This window comes from Rhyacophila brunnea, unplaced genomic scaffold (genome assembly GCF_057557595.1).
Source record: "Rhyacophila brunnea isolate RB1 unplaced genomic scaffold, BYU_Rbru_1.0 scaffold_23, whole genome shotgun sequence".
In the NCBI taxonomy this organism is placed as follows: Eukaryota; Metazoa; Arthropoda; class Insecta; order Trichoptera; family Rhyacophilidae; genus Rhyacophila; species Rhyacophila brunnea.
The window spans coordinates 29,364,029-29,378,869 of record NW_028232893.1 but is presented as its reverse complement, the minus strand read 5'-3'; the positions used below and the strand labels follow the sequence as shown (position 1 = coordinate 29,378,869).

The window sequence follows — 14,841 nt, the reverse complement described above, 5'->3', positions numbered from 1 at the left end:
AAGTAAATCCTCCATGATGCCCTGCATTTTTTTTATCGCGTCGCTTTTTCTCGTAACTTGTCGGCTATTGTTGGCCTGCTTCATTCAGTTGCTATATATTCAGGGCTATAATTCAAGAAATTTTTGTTTTCCGAAGAAAAAATACACAAACCCGTTGCTGAAAAAATAAAAGTTGACGCCTAGGTCATCTACTGGACAGAACCACCCTAGACACTTCTAATTAATAAATAATCATCGTTCCATACTTATGAACGTAAAAATTGTTCAAAACTAAGTGAAATAATTTTATTTAATTTATCTAATAGTTGACCACCCTGGTCAACTACTGAAAAAGTATTAAAAAAAGTTTGAGTAGTTGACCCCCCCACAAACTTGCTTCCTTGTAAATATAACTTAAAAATTACAAATGATATCGATAATTCAATATTATGACTGCCCGTAATGCATTAACTTGATATTATGAAGTCAAAAACATTAAATTGCCATATGTTTACATCCACTGATATCCTTAACAATTTACTTAAGAAATTAAAAATAAAATGCTTACGGCGTGATGTGTTGTTTTCAAATACCTGCTATGACGCTCCTATGACATATGGTGACGTGTTACTTCCTCAATCTGACCACAGATGGCTTCAATTGTCTTAACTTTACAATTTAGAGCAATCCCGTGTCTACGTTTCTTATTTTGGGCATTTTATTGAAAAAAGGTCAACTACTGGTACATTTACCTTACTATACATTCCTTTTATTCATGAGCTGTCAAAGTCTGACTAGTCCTTCACACAAAAACCGTTGGTAATATCGATATCCAAAAAATATGTAGCATTGATCTATGCATTACATTTGTAGAAGGTGTGTTAATGCTAGTGTATTATTTATCATGTAACTCATTTAAGTATAAATATAAATAATCTGAAACTAAGAATACTTCGACATGTGAACACGACAAACGCGTCCGTATGAGGACTCTATAGAACAATGACAGGTCATCCAAAGACAACGGGAGGTAGGAGGGGCGGAAAAGGTAGGACCAGTCGTGAATGTTTCGGCTTTCTCTTGAGTCGGCAATGATTGTAGTTAAGTAATAAAATTCTTCTACAAAAGATGGGGAAAAAGTACTTTTATTATAATTTCCATCTATCAACAATCACTATTACAATTTGAATTTTGGTACTCCTACAGTATACTGACATGGTATAATATATTGGCTTATCATGTGGTCATTTGTAAATCTAAAACAAAAAAGGTAAACAACTGTTTCCATGGGAACCATGCTAGGATCCAACACCGCTTATAATAATTAGAAAATGAGGTTTCATTTACAGAATATTAAAAATAGTTGAATATAGAATTTACCAGTGCAATTGTATTAATTAGCTTCATCCTCAACACCTCAATTACTAAGAATTAAAATGGTTATTCTCTCAATAAATTAAAACTTAAAGACTATCGATCACAAGTCTTGATTTTCTTTGAAAGTAAGTCCTAAGTATGTCTAAAAAATTTGTTAACCACTAGTGTAGAAAGTATTCTAATAGATGTTGGACATACGAGTCCATGTTTGTTCCTAAGTCGGAGCACATGGATATTACTTGGAACCTTCAACAATCCTTGTCGCTTGCCAGTCTTCTCAGGTCATGTCAGCGTCCCGTAGCTTTGCCGTATACACTCTGTGGATGGTATTTATCGGCTTTCTAGGATACCAGAATCTGGTAGGCCAGTTTGTGACTCTTGACGCATATGTGGCTGATACTCTCAATGTGACAAGAGGCTACATGGCCCGGGGTCGTTCATCAATAATTCATATTCTTCAGAATGAATTTGATTAAAAAAGTTATTAAAAAACTATAAATCTGGCAACAAGAACGATTTCTGTATTTTTACAGACTTTTCAGCTGGCCGCCTCTTGATATATTTTCCATAGACAGTAAATTGCCAGTCATCCATGTGTATCGTAAACGCTGACTCTTCTTTGGGGATAGTTCTTACAACATTGTCTTTGGATAACAATTTAAAAGTGTTCTTAGTTTCAATTATGCAGATTCCAACAATGCCAACTAAAGATGGGCATTTCGATTTTGTCACTGAAAACAAAGCACCGTGGAAGTCGGATTTGAAAATGGCTTGCGAAAACGACTCCCAAGCCTTATCTTCCACTTTCGGGACTGATTGATTGTTCAAGTCTAATTGGTGGCGCATGTAGTCTTTTCACATTTGATTCATAGGCAAGACGTCGTCGTACTTCATCCCTTTCTTGGGTAAATGAAAGAGACCCAAAGCTTTTTTCTCTTTTCGTGTGATAAATTTGATCTTTCTGTTTTTTTTGTGGCCTTTTTCTTAGTTTTACGCCTTGCCAAAGTCATAGCTTTCTTTAAATCTTCTTCAAGTCGCGACACACCACCGCCATCGATGTTTTCCTTTAAAAATAGTTTTAACTGGTCGAAATTGGATTTTGTAATATTCTCATCCATGATAAACGATGATAGTGTAAAAATATATAGATAAATTATATAATTTTATCAATATACTATTATAATAGTTCACTAATAAAATTGGCACGCTGATTTGACGTTTGTATACTTGACCTGTCAACTGTCATAATTTTGAGGTTATCAATAGACTAATGGTTAATTTTATTGCCAGTAAAAGGAATCATAGTAATAATTTTTTTAAAACTCCGTGAAATAGGGCCAGAAAAAAATATTTGAATAAATAAAAATAACAAGAAAATCAAAATTTATTAAATTTAAAAATACTATGTACGTTCACACGAGTGGACATAAGGACACAGAATAGATAAATAATCAATATACAGTACAAACGAGAAGATGAAAGAAAAACATGATACCTACCTATCAACGATACATATTATAACATTAATGCACTTTAGGGTTCGGCTTTGAGCAGAGATTGGCTTTGAGACAATATTTTGTCATTAATATTGTAGCTTCACTTACCCAACCTCTTTGATATGGTCCAGAGTCCCAGTATTTAACCAGAGAAAAACCTAAATATAATATTATGTATAATGGAATATGCTGTCTCCAAGGGCGCTCCATTTACTTAGCACATTCTGTTACTTATAGGTAGGGGATTTGTTTGTACTTATGTATTTTAAAAGCCCACCCGATCATGTTGATCATCTTCAGCTGTGGCTAATCCATTGATGGATGAAGGCTTACTATAATAGCTCCCATACTTTCAGTTGCAATTATTGTTACCCGCCTTACCATTATATTATTGGCTGCAGACATCTTAGCGGCGATCTGTGGAATTATAAATCTCTCCCCTTTTACATAATATCTATTCCTTGACTCTCCCTTCTGACCTGTGCACTACATACGCACGAGGCGGCAATTACACTGATCCATAGGAATTAATTGACAGATGACTTTCAATACACAAACAGGGAGTTGAGAATTGGTTGACTCTAACCATCTCCTCCGGCTTCCTGGCAAGAAATGAGTTTTTCTCTAGCGTGCTTATATGCCCTCAGTACTGTGTTGACACTTTTGAAGAGTGAATCGGCGCTGAGGTGTTCAATCGGGTCGTTCGATTGGTCTCCCAGATTTCCTTGTTTCTTGGCCATAAACTTCTGACTCTGTAAAAGGGCGGTAATTCCTATCTTCAATTGTCCAGTCGATATGCACTTGACACCGAGTTTGATTAATTTGTTTCCCTAGAATCAAAAATACAACATGATTTGGTGTTTTTTCTTCATCTTCTTGTATTATGTCCACTCCTCAGTGAGAATATATGGACATCACATGGTGTCTCCCTCCAATGTCAACAGAGGGCCAGTAACAATATAACCATATAAATATTTCATATAATCGGTGGGCCCTACCTCCTACAATATTGCTAGACATTACTTTCTTGACTGCTTCATTGCTTACTCATAAGGTGTACATGACCTAATCAGCGTAGTCTTCCAACCTTGTTATTGTTTTTCAAATAGCTATAATTTATTACTTGGGTGGGTATTACATAATTACCTCGAAGGCGGACGGTGTTCCTATCCAGGTGATATCATTGAGTAGGTGTCGCCCTCCAACAAAAAAATCTATTCATTTCCCAAATTTTCTGATTGCCGCCTTGGGGCCTGACGCACTGCAAAGTTGTCTCGAGTCGTCCCGGCCACATCATCGGCAGCTGCTTATGGCAGTACCCCTCAGTACGATGTCTACCCCATGTGTCACATGACAAAACTTCAAAATATATGGCGGGCTCCCGGGGCAAGGCATCTAAAAGTACATTCACTATTAAGTTGTCTTCAGACAGTTTATTGGTTAAACAGAGACATAGAGATAATAACTGTATCATAAGACCACAGCGATACTAGTATGCATATAAAAAAAATTTGAATTATCAAAATATGCGACATTAACGATTGGTAATAAAGAGGTAGGGGGGACATGATAAAATGTGTCTAATTTACGGCAACATATGGCACACAGGTATGCACTCTTTGCAGTGGTCACCTGGATAATATATAATGTACCTCCAAAGTGTGTATATATAATTTATCAAACTATTTATGGGGACTGGTAGCCAGCCATTTACTGATGGAAAGATGGAAGATGGAAACACAGATATTGACTGAAAACCAAATGAGAATTTATTCGAACCTGGAAGTCATCGAGCAATCTAACCCTATATTGGGTACAACCGGTTCTATGCTTTCAGCGAGTTATCTCACTTTATGAGGCCATGCGGACAGGCAGCACATACAAATTACGCGAGATATCTCCCCCGACTTTAAACTCAAATTACTAGCCACTATCGATTGATTTGCATAATCTAAAAAATTAAACACACATTGACATCTGTTTGAATAATTATGAAATACTAACCCACCAATTATCGGTATTACAACGATTGTAGTAAGAGTTTCGCTCTATATTCAACATGACGTTAAAAATCTGCTTCCTGTCAGATACTGCCATAGTAATATCGTGAGGCATAGAAAAGGTTAATATTATAATAAAATACGTATACCTACATACCATACATGCAGTGGAGTAGTAATAAAACGCTCACCTATGAAGCAGTGAAGCAAAAAAATTCGCATGTTTTCTTTTTCAATGTGTGTTTGATCCAGAACAAGGGTGAACGGGAAAGCAAATGGCGAATTATTATTCCTCACAATAGATGTATATATTAAGCTCCACTCCACTCATATGCCTTGATTTGGAGGGCAAATCGTAATTTACCATATTTGTTTATAGTATTTACCATCGATCAATACCTACCATTATCATCGCCAACTATATCAGTCTGATAATAAACACACAGCTCAAACAGATGGTTGAAATGCGCAGTCTTATCATGGCCGCGAGTAGTCGAAATCTGCGTAACACCTTTCAATGCATCTGGAGAGGTGAATCCATAAGGAAGTTCGACGGTGTATTCCACGTATAGATTGTCGTATTCGAAGGAGTCCGCAGATATTATTTCGAACATGTACAGACACTTCAGGACCTCTTTTGGTGGAACGGGGAAGGTGCGGAATAGTTTTCGGTTACGTAATTCTTTCCTCGACTGGGCTACCTAGAAAACAATAATTGATTGTCAGTAGGTAGAAATCTCGCCATATTATTAATGAAGAGGTTTTAAGATGAGCTATAGATATAGGAACAATTTAATCTTGAACACGCGCAGTGCGAATTTTTCTACTGCTATTCTGATACTGCAAATGTGATTATTGTTATCGTGGACTGTATTTACATCCATAATATGCATCGCTTTCCCCAATTATCTCTAGTTTTCTGTTGAAACTATCGAAATTCACGCTAATGTAGTAAGTTCTACCATCAGGCGTAGAAATGTTGCACACTTCGGTCATATTTTGCGCAATGAGAAGTTGATTTACTCCAGCTCATAATGCAAGATAAGATAGAGAACACCAGATGCATATGCAGAAGGAGACTATCCTGACTGAATTTCCTGAATGAAATTGACAATAAATATAACACTACACAAACTTAAAATGTAAATTTCCATACTCATACTTAATAAAGTTCACCATGTGAGTAAAACACGTGTCTTAAAATAATTTTTATATACGGTGAATTAGTATTATTAATGGCGCTATAACCCAGTGTGGGCTCTGGTCGCCTTCAACAATGTTTTCCACCATATCTCTCGTGTCCTGCAATGCCAGTTGGATACACCGAGAGTGGAGATCCTTTTCTACTCCGTCCAGCCACGGGAGCCAAAACTGGCGCGCCGTTGTCCCTCTGGCTTTATCGACGATCATTACCATATGTCCTACCCAGCTGAGTCTTTGGATCTTTATAAATTTCACGATATCCAGCTATGTGGTGATTGGTGAATTTACCTAATGATAGACATTTTATAAATTATCATGAATTACCATCAAAGACTAAATCATTGTTTTTTTGCATTGAATGAGGTAATATTATATTATGTTGACTTGCTTTTTTCAAGAGATCCAACTCTGCAAGTTTCGCCTCGTCCAGTTGGTCTCCAATAAGCTGTTCGATAGAGTAATGAAACAGCTGTTTCGAATCGTAGGTGATCTCCAGCGAGTACGGATTGACTGTGATGTCATTGAAGTCTGGATTGATTTAGAGGGACCGTCGGTCGGAATTCCATGTCAACTCGAAGAGGACGTGTTCCCTCTTCAATAGACATGTTGGGTCACTGTAACAAAATTATTACACAAGCATGTTTTATCAAAGAAACCGAGACAATCGGTTGTTTGTTCTCCCAAGATGTTAAACTAACCTTTAAAAAAAAACACTCGCATTAACATGATCTTACACCCTACTTCTTTTATCATTTGTCAATGTATGGCTACGGACGTGTGTTGTAGCTTAACCACTGGGAAATGCCATTAGAAATGGCGTATTTCAAAAAAATACTACCTTATTCTTAGGTCAATAATTATTATAAAACAATCATTACTCGTACGATGTTTATCACATTTGAATGGTCAAAGACATAGCTTATAATCAGTATCTTTAGAATTATCTTCAAATGGGAATTTGAAGTTAATCGTGCCCATTTTTTGAATAATAAAATGCCTAATTCTTGTCAAATTTGGGATCACAGAGATTATAAAATATAATTTTTTATCGTAAATATTTCTCTATATAATGTTAACATTAATTTTACTAATGGTTTTATAAATGCGTTTAAAAATTAATAAATGTAAAAAATCTTAACACCACTGCACATGGATGTACTGAAATATGACTATATTCTAAAACATTAGATCGAGAGGTTTAAAAGAATTCTATTTTATGTAATAAAAATAGTACTTTATGCAGTCATCAAATGTTTAAAATAAATATAAAGGATAATAAGGCTTCAAATTTATATAAATAGATTATCTACAACGTTTCAGGAATGTCCAGGATCATGTTCTGATAATACCATAAAATCTCCATTTTGACCTACGCGGCGCACGTGGGCCCTTAATGTGGAGGGCAATAGCTGTGTTCAACTAAATTCGGATATCGAGTGTAGATGGATCTCGTACTATTAATTAAAATAGCAGCTTAGTAGATACAGTATCTGTTTGTGCCAATATTGTTACAAACCTTCAACCTATAATACCTTCCCAATCATTTATGTCTCCCAGGCACAGTTATCAATAATTATTCAGTAACAAGTAACAATTCAACCGTCGCCGCGGCGACGCGACTGGAAGGTCTGTATGTATCATAAACAATTCTACGAAAGCGAAATGAAAAATATTAAACAAAAACGGTCAATCGGGATAATACTTTTGGCGGGACCATAATATTTAGACGATTTATCGAGGAAAATGATAAATCGGGGCGGGAATGGTTAATGCATGATTATTTAACATTGTTTAATGGGTATTTGACGGGACTTTCAAAAATGAACGATCCATGCGGGAAAACGATTTATGCGAGAATGGTAAATCGAGGTTCCACTGTATTAAGTAATTCTAACATTACTCCTGATCGTTTTAGACATATTTTTATTATAAAAAGCATCAAATCACGTAAATGATAGATCCGTACACCACAGGCCTTCCTCATTTGAAAAGAGAAGTGTAATTAACTGCATAGAAAGGGCTTGTTAATTAACAGTTTTAACACTGCCAAAAGTTGGTAACTGCAATTTTAAATTTGACATTCCTTCTAAATCAGGCATAATACTAATTATTTATTTGTGCTTTATGTGCATGTTCTATAAATCGGATGACTTCGATTTTTTTTCTAACATATATATTTATAATATTTGTAGACCCACGATGGCCCCGCGGCTTAAGCGTTGGCCTATAGCGTCGTGTGTCCCAGGTTCGAATCCTGGGTATGGCAAGTACACATATTGTTTTTCAATTTGTGTATGAGTCAGAGTATGGACCTAAAAGGTTGAACAAGTGGCTGACATCCATTTCTCGTGAAAACGAAAATCTGTTAATACAAACCTCCACTCTGTGGAGGTCCTAATGATCCTATTCGGATCGGAGATGGTTGGATAAAATATATTTATATATAGACACGTTGTTAATTCTAAATACCTAAATTATCGACTTACCATCTTTTGGCAGCAACACACGATATCCTATGAGCAATGGACTTTTGGATAGGGTATTTAGCAATATCGACTTATCGCTTTCACGATGCATATCTCCTCTTGTACGCGAAGATGTGTATCATCCAACTTTAGTTTTTCTGCTCAGGTTTCGGTCGACTCGTCCGCTTCAGACTCCAATTCCCTCTTACAAAACCAACCAATTCGGCGGGTGGAGGTTTGAAGGCGGAAACTTCAAGCTACTTTACTCATTGATGAGTGAAGTGGACTGGAGTGAGTTGCTCGAAATTTGTGATGTGAATGAGGCGGTACAATGTTTTTACAATATTGTGTATAATATTTTTGATCAATGTTTTTCGAGGAAGTCGCCATGTCGTGGTGGAAGGCGATACCCGAGGTGGTTTTCTCGGGAGATTATTGGGGACATTAAGGTCAAGCATAACTATCATACAGTATGGAAGGCTGGGCATGATCAGACTGACTATATCATGTTTAGCATCTATCGTTCGAAAGTGAGACAAGCTGTTCGACGGGCCTATCGAACATATATGGAAACGGTAGGAGATTCCATTCGCGAAAATCCTAAATTGTTTTGGAATTACGTAAAATCGTTAAGAAGAGATGGTGGGTTTACTGATAGGATGAGTTGGAAGGGCGAAGAGGTGACCGGACATGGAGTGGCAGAAGCATTTGCTGGTCATTTCAAGTCTGTCTACGCAAGTAGTATTCCAAATCTGGATGTTGCCTCAACGTCAGGAAAACCGTCATGTGGTGCCCAATCCGTCGATATTTTTTCAATTAATGAGGGCTATGTACTTCAGTTTATTAAAAAACTGAAGAATACTCGCTCTTTGGGACCTGATTATGTTCCTACATTTTTTTTTAAAGGGTTGTATTGACTTCGTTAAAGGCCCGCTTTCATATATATTTAATCTCGCAATGGAGACAGGTATCTTCCCGGAAACGTGGAAGATGTCGAAGGTTACTCCAATCCATAAGAGTGGTACAGAGTCATCAGTGGAGAATTACAGGCCGGTAGCTGTTCTCTCTGCACCAGCAAAAGTTTTTGAGATGATTATGCACAACATGATTTATCCAAAAATTGAGTCATTCATAATAAATGAACAGCATGGATTTAGAGCAGGCCGATCAACGGAAACTAACCTGATGGTATTTACCGATTATGTGTCATCGGCACTGGATAGAGGCCACCAGGTTGACTGTTCTTACAATGACTTCTCGAAAGCATTTGACAAGGTCGATCATGACATCCTGATGGAAAAACTCCAACTTATTGGATTGTCGGATCGATTTTTGAAACTATTCGGGAGTTATTTTAGGAACCGTCAACAATACGTATCGTACGGCCTTTATCAGTCACAGACCTTTTACACATTTTCTGGTGTCCCCCAGGGCTCAAACTTAGGGCCGTTGCTGTTCATGATTTTTATAAATGACATAGCATTGGTAATAAAAAATGCTATGTTTTTGTTGTTCGCTGATGACTTGAAACTCTTTTTGGAAGTTGTCACCTTGGACGATTGTCGTCAGCTCCAACTTGATATAGATAATGTATTAAATTGGGGCAGGCGTAACAAACTAGAATTCAATATTGATAAATGCAATCTTTTATCGTTTACCAGAGCCTCAAAAGTGTTGTTTTTCCAATACTCGATGCATGGCAGAGTTCTGTCACGAATATCATCTGTAAGGGATCTTGGCATTACGTTTGAGAGTAAACTGACATTTATTAGCCATATAGTTACCATTTGTAACAAAGCGCTTAAAATGTTGGGCTTCGTCATGCGTACTTCCCGGGTCTTTTCAAATGTTACGGTATTAAAACTTTTATTTAATTCTTTAGTTCGAAGCAGACTTGAGAGTGGGTCTATTGTTTGGGCACCGCACCAGTTGAAGTATGGCCTTATGGTGGAGAGGGTACAGAAGAAATTCTTGAGACTCCTTTACTTGAGGTTGTATGGATACTATCCGTGGCTTTATCCAACTGACTTTCTCTTAGGCATGCTTACATACTGCAGTCTGCAATTTAGAAGAAATCTTTATTTAGCTACATATTTTTTTCGACTTATACAAGGTATAAATGAGAACTCTGCCATTCTGGGCAGTGTTGACCTGTGTGTCCCTGATAACTATCTTAGAAATAGAGACCACCATTTGTTTATTCTCCCAAGGTGCAGAACCAACCTGCCACTGGTAATGCCAATTGGGAGAGTGATAACTATGTTCAACGAAATTGCTTCGGGTGTTGATATATTCCACCTACGTGAGAATGAGTTTAGGTGGATGTTGTTTTATAAAATCTTAAAATAGGGTCTGCTTAGCTCATCCGGTGTACTTCCTTGTACCTATCTAATTCATCTACTGATATATCTCTTTTTTTATGTAATACTGTTATATTTATATATCTTTGTTTCTAAATGTCATGTTGTGAACGTCTTAAACTTATAATTTGTAATGTCCACAATATGTTAAAAAATAAATGAATTGAATTGAATTGAATCTATAGATATAAATAATAAAAAAAAAAGAAATTACTTCTCTTTATTGTTCATGTCTACGAGAATAAACATATTCTGTAAATTATTCCTCTTGCAATCTGCAGTGGAAAGAACAAATTTCCCATGATTTTCTGTGACTAAATCTGTTTCAGAAACTATCCCGGCTTCATCACCGCCAGAACGTTCCTCAAAATGGATTCCATCCATCTTTACGCTCAGAAGATTCCCATAATCCTTCATATCCGTCGTCAGTTTAGAGCTGTATTCATATTTATCATCATCAGTGTAAGAAAACAATTTCTTTGAATAATTTTGCAGTGTTAAATTATTTTTAATAACTATTTCATTGTAATTTTTATCCAATTCTGTGATGCATTTTGATACACCCCTGTTACAGGCGGGCTTCTCCCGGTGTAAAATAATCATTTAGTAGCTATAAGTCGAAACGTAACCCTGACCTCTAGAAACGGCTTCATAAAACATCTAATCTGATTCCTTGCTCAACCACGTAAGTATTTTTTATTCATAGGTAAAGGCCTTCGTCCGGTGTGTGAAAATCGCATATTGGGCGGAGGTGTAATTAAGATAAATTTAATTTACTTTAAAAAGTAAAAATGATGATGGATGAAAGAGATAATTTTAAGACTAAATATAAGGATTCAAAAATAATAAATTTTGCCGCGCTTGTCGGCAACGTCCAAATTTCGACGCGCCTGCGCCAGGGTGGTCCTCGTGATTCGTGAAATCAAAAAACATCACGCGATAATGGATATAAGCCACTTGCTCAACCTATTAGATCCCATTCCACGACTGGTACCCGCCGCGAACAGTCACACTTACACGTCCCGATACTAGTACTAACTTCGGTACGAATCCGCCACTATTCTATACCGCTATATTTCGCCACCTTACTCCGCCACCTTCGCCGATTCGATTTCAATACGACCCTACAACATTCGTTGAAACGATTCCGCCACCTTTGCCGATTCATTCCGCCACCTTTTGAATCAGCTCCACCGCCACCACCGCACACCCAGTTGACACCCAACTGACCTATTCCGACAGAATCAGTCTTTCTTAAGATAGATTCGACGGCCGATTGACTGGAAACTTCTCTGCAAAACCACCACAGCACATAGTAGACCAACACCTGATCTCCAAAAAAAAAAAAATTTTTTTTTTCTTTACTCTCAAGATTCACCCACAAACCGCTACAACAACACAAAATGGAGAAAATTCTACAAGAAATTGAACCAGATATCATCTCCCTAATGGAAACAACCCCATCGTCCGCTTCCAGCATCCACCAGCCACCACAAGCCAACGATGAACTGGGAACCACCTTTAAAAAAATAACAGAACTAATTACAAATAAGGAGCCAAAAGACATCCAGACCACGCTCAGAACCATTCTCACCATACTTACGACATGCAGAATCCTGAACCCCCCATCCACATACCAGAAGATTCCTTCATCCCAACCGAACTCCGTCAGCTTCAAGATCAAACGCCCCAGATTCACCAAAACTGCAAAAGTGCACAAGAAACCCGAATCTGAAGAATCCCTCACAAACTCCATGACCATAACCTCCGCATCTCAAAACCGCCCTACAGAAAACGTCGACTCTGACGCCTCTTCCTCCTCATACACCACGATCACAAAAAAAAAAGATGTACCGAAAATTCGCCAAAATTCCCCACCCCTTCCACCCCAAATCCGACCCGCAAAAGGACAGCCTCCGATGAAACACAACCAAACCAGCGACAACAAAAACCCACAAACCCGAACAAGGACACCACCAGCCAGAAAACCAGGATCCCCCCCATCATTCTTCATTCAAAAGCCGATTACCGCACCCTTATCAAGGACATGACTCTAGCCGGCATCCAACCCGGCATCGCCACCAACACCAAGGAAGGAATCAAAATCGATCATACTGATTCTACCTCCTACCGGAAGTCAGTTGCCTTCCTTGAAGACCGAAGCATCCCTTTCCATTCTTTCACGATGCACGAAAACAAGACATACAAAGTAGTAATCCGCGGCCTCACTCCCGATTTCGACGAAGAAGATATCAAAGAGGAACTAATCAGACTGGACTTCCCGGTGATATCAGTCCAGAGAATGAGGCGCGGCCCCAGTCGGGAGCCTCTTTCTCTGGTTCTGATTGACCTCGAAAAAACCGACGCCGCCAAAGACATCTACAGCCTTGAAAACCTATACTACATGAGAATCCAAATTGAGTCCCTCAAAAAAAAACAAACAACAGGACAATGCCACCGATGCCAAGGCTTCGCCCACTCCAGCAACAACTGCCGTGCCCCCCCGAAATGCGTGAAATGTGGACAATCCCACTTCACTCATGAATGCACCCACACCCCCCAAATGGGCCCAGCCACCTGTGCAAACTGCTCAGGACCTCACCCCGCCAACTTCCGTGGATGCCCCAGCTTCCCACATCAACGTCAGCAACGAAGCAATAGTTCACACAGACAGTCCTGGCCAACCCCCTCATGGCAGTGGCAACAACAACACCAGCGCTGGCAACCCCGACAGCCCAGCCCCTACAAGGACGCCCGCTCCAACCAACAACCGGATCTACCCGATGCCCTAGACAATGAGTCGTACTTCAACAAGACCTCGACTCACACCTCCAGCAACCACAACAACAACAGGTTAGTCGCTCAACCCAACCAATCCCCCAATACCCACTCCACACCATCCAACTCCCACCCAGATTTCAACAACCTAGCTCGCGCTATCTCCCAAATGCAAAAAACTATGTTGGAGGCGACAGCAATGCTAGCTCAAGCCACAAAAGTTGTTCAAAATGGCTACTAAGACCCAACCGGTTTCCTTACAGACGGCCATCTGGAACGCATACGGCACGATGATCAAAGATAAGGGGGAAATCTTAAATTTCCTTACCCTACATGACATCGATATTTTCCTTGTCAACGAAACCCACCTCAAACCCACCTCCCGTATCAACTTCCCGAATTACACAACTCACCGATCAGACAGACTCAACAATAAAGGCGGCGGTACCGCCATCTTCATAAAAACTCATATAGATCACTGTGCGGTGCCCGTGCCCCCTTCACAGTCAATCTTAGAATCATGTTCCGTAGTAGTCTCAACACGCACCTCTGGTCCCGTTAAATTCACCGCAGTATATGTACCTCCGTACTCATCTGCAAACCGCAACCTAATATCTTACACAGATTTCAACAGCCTCCTGGACGCTAAAACCCCCTCAACATTTATCGCGGGCGACTTTAATGCCAAACACCCTGAATGGCACAGCCGCGTACCGAACACCAGAGGGAGACTACTACACAAATTCATCTGCGATAAAAATGCCAGCATAGCTGCACCCTCAGAACCAACTTACTACCCCACCAATAATAGCCACAAACCGTCACTCTTAGATTTTGCTATTCTTATACAAACAGAGTTCATACACGAAACAAGGGTAGTAAGCGAACTTAACTCAGATCACAAGCCGGTATTAATCCATCTAGGTGACCCATCAGATGCGGTCTTAGCTCTTAATAGATATACCTCTTCCCAAATCTCATGGGTGGACTTTCAAAAAGCTTTAGAGGAAAAGCTCACCCAACCAACCCTTCTTAACACTGAAGAATGCATAGATTCAGCAGTCGCGACATTCACGGGCGAAATCCTTGAAGCCGTAAACTCAGCCACCACAGTTAACCAATCAAATTCAACACACCGCCCAGACATCCCACATCACATTAAAGATAAAATTAGAGAGAAAAA

At 38.9% G+C, this 14,841-nt stretch overlaps 1 protein-coding gene and 1 pseudogene across 1 annotated transcript in view; both read right to left on the bottom strand.

Moving 5' to 3' along the window:
• The window catches only part of LOC147069814 (uncharacterized), a 570,178-nt gene that overhangs the window by 298,658 nt on the left and 256,679 nt on the right, over positions 1-14,841 (bottom strand). The window lies entirely within an intron of this gene.
• Positions 1,714-2,583, bottom strand: LOC147069822 (ribonuclease P protein subunit p29-like; annotated as a pseudogene).